Genomic DNA, 3393 nt, shown 5'->3' on the forward strand with positions numbered 1-3393 from the left:
GATGCGGAATAATAAGTTAAAGAAAGAATGTAATGAGAAATATTTTATAAAAATAATGAAAAATATCTTAGATGTCTCTTAAATTGAGATTTAAATGCAATTAAATACGCAGAATTGCAGTTCTGAAACTTTTTATTGTAACTTCCTTATATTGGGTCGTCCGGAAAGTCCGTGCGTATTTTCCGGACGACCCAATAATACATACAATCAGTTCTTATTTGTAAAACTAGAAACTAAAAATGTAAATATATATATTGTATTTAAATTAATATTATTAATTAATTTAACAATTAAATTGAATAAGACTCGATGGAATAAATCAACTAATATTATAATGCCAATATAAGAATTATCAACATCCAAGGAACGTATGAATATATTAATAAAAAATCAAAATGACTTTATTTTGATGCTTAAAATTAATAAACAGTCAAATTTTGTAACCAAAAATCATCATTTTGATTTTCTCTTGACTTGGTGTATTCCTTGAGCAACAGATATTCGCATGTAATATCGATCGTTTTATTATTAACAACATATCGTCACATAAATCTAAAATATATAACGTTTTGTTCCGATTTTGGATTCTTCTTAATAAATGTGAAATTGATAATAAAGAAAAGTTTATGATTAGTAGTTTATAGTCAGTTCTTATACATATTTAAGATCGTCTTAAATACATTTTTAAGATATCATAAACCACTCAGAGGATCGTATTATCATTTTAAGACACGTTTTGAAATAAGAACTAACTATAACTACCATCTTATGTATTAATCTCCGAACCAATTATCTATCGGTGAGAAGAAAGTTGTAAAGATGAATACGTTATGTCAATGGTTTACCGTGAATTTAGGCTCTACAGTCTATATTCCAAATTCGACCTAAATTATTTAGGTCCGTTGGTGTAAATACTTGATGAGAGACCTGACTTGGCTGTAGATCAAGTTTTAGTTTTTAGTGACCTGACCTGAAATAGGCTACTTATAACTTCGGTGTAAATCTCTTGTTCTTTTTCTTCCTCTAATTTAATGGCGCTCGCCGACGTAATCATGGCGATTCCGATTAAGATTCGGTGTAAATATGCGCTATCCGATCTACAATCATCATTTGTTAATCTCAAAACTGTCGAATTGATATATGTCTTGTCGTTGGTAATAGCCATATCTCGTGAATAAAAAAGCGATTTATTTGAAAAATGTTTAAAAAGTCGTGTTAGAAAAATTTAAAAAGTTTGTGTTCAGTCACAGTTTTCTTTTCCTGCTGTTATAACGATGTAGACAGCGCTGAGACCATAAAATAGAGATAACTTTAGATCTTTTACGTAAATATTATATGATTGGTGCTTAGACCTATTTAATTGGGTCACATTATATTAGATCAGGCAGCGTATAGGTCTCTCGATGTAAATGTATATATAGTCAATATAACTAAAAAACTTCCTTCTGCTTTGTGCAATGACAGTTGAGTGTTTAATCAGTGACAATCATCTTACATGATTAATAATTTAATATGTTCCTGATGTGTATCTTGAGTGCGATGTTAGATCTATTTTCTGTGGCTGAACTAGTGTACACTTTTGGAATTTAAAGTGATAGGTGTATGTTTGATATTGAAATCGAGAAAGAAAGTTTTTGTGCAGTTTAGTTCAGGAACAGAAAACAGATCTTTTATCTATAGGACAATGCATTATTCATTCAATTGTGACTACATATGAGAAAATTTTTTAACTATATATTGATATACACAACACGTTCAATTTTACAACTTTCCACACACCGATGTGTATATCACAAAAATTTAATTAGCTCGGAAATCTATATATAGATACATAATTATTTTTGTAATGTTATTTTTATTAAAAATAAGAATATGATTCTACTTTAATATATATTTGTTGAGCTACTTAGCAATATATTATATAATACGTTATTATTTAATTATTAATTAGTATAGAACAATAAGAAACGCGAGTTTCTAATCATCATTTTATAAACCTCAATAATTGTTAAGAGATATATTTGAAAAATTATATTTATAAAAATTTGAATTATATTTATTAAAATATTACTAGAAAGATCTGATACAAATGTTTGATTTATGTGTACTTGCATTAAGCAGATAACTAAAATAGGTATACTATGATGATCCAGTATATACAGGGTGTTTGATAAATAATGATAAGGTAACGCGTTATTTGTAACGTCATTACTGTTATAAGTTACTTTTTTCGGTAACGACGTTACATTTTCTTTTGAGTAACGTTCATAGTAACGCAATTACATTTTTGAGATAACGGTAACAATTTTACTAGTTACTTTTTCGTTACTTTATTTCTAGCTACGTAAAAGTTTAATCATACCTATAATTCTAAAAAACAGAGATGAAATATTAACGGTCTGATTGGCTGTCTAAATCACGCGATCACGACACCTTTTCTTCTTTGTATTCACAGTTTACACATATAAATTAACTTTCTATGTATAACATGTGGTGATGGGATCACGTGAGATTATACGCTATTTACGTTAATAAATATCCTTGTAGAAAAAAGATTATATGATATAATCTTTACAGTATATTTAATTTCTTAAAATAAAATTTTTTCTGTGTCATATATTACAAATTATATATATATATTGCAGATTACAATGTTATTTTTATTATAATATAATTTTACCATTATAGTATTCATAATAAGTTATTCGGATTTGTTATGTTTCTTTAAAATTATCATTATTTACCACCTAGCTAAATAACTCTTTCTATCCTTTCCTTCTTTTTAAATATATGTATAACTTCAATTCAAAAAAATGTTTTTTAAATTGGCATATCTATTTCATTCATGAAAATAATGCACAATGTTTACTATAAGCATATATTTTATGAGTTCTATTCGTCTACTAAAAAATAGAATTTTGACATCTTTTTCACATTTACCGCAAAAATCTGCTGTTACGTCCAGTGGACTCCACGATTTCTTCGTTTCGCAAACGTTCGATAAAATAATCTTTATGGCAAAGCATGAATCAAAATTCGAGCGTTAACGGTAATTGATCGGCAAGCGTGACAATACTTAAAAGTATCGTTAGAAACCTTACCAGCGATATTGATAAAATAAACAAATACATAGGTAGTCAGAATCGTCTAATTCGCGGCAATAAAGTTCATAGGGGGATCCCATTTGCCTACAAATCTATTGCCTACAGTATCGTTTACCTACATCACTTTTGCCTACAGTTCGATTGCCTGCACGTATTATTGCCTACATGTCAATTGCCTACAAGCACATTTATGCACAAATAAAAATTTTAGAAACGGAGTTACTTTTGCCTACAAGTATTATTGTCTACATGTATTATTGCCTACAAGTATTATTGCCTACAGCTGGAT

The sequence above is a fragment of the Trachymyrmex septentrionalis genome, unplaced genomic scaffold (genome assembly GCF_001594115.1).
Source record: "Trachymyrmex septentrionalis isolate Tsep2-gDNA-1 unplaced genomic scaffold, Tsep1.0 scaffold70, whole genome shotgun sequence".
Classification (NCBI taxonomy): Eukaryota; Metazoa; Arthropoda; class Insecta; order Hymenoptera; family Formicidae; genus Trachymyrmex; species Trachymyrmex septentrionalis.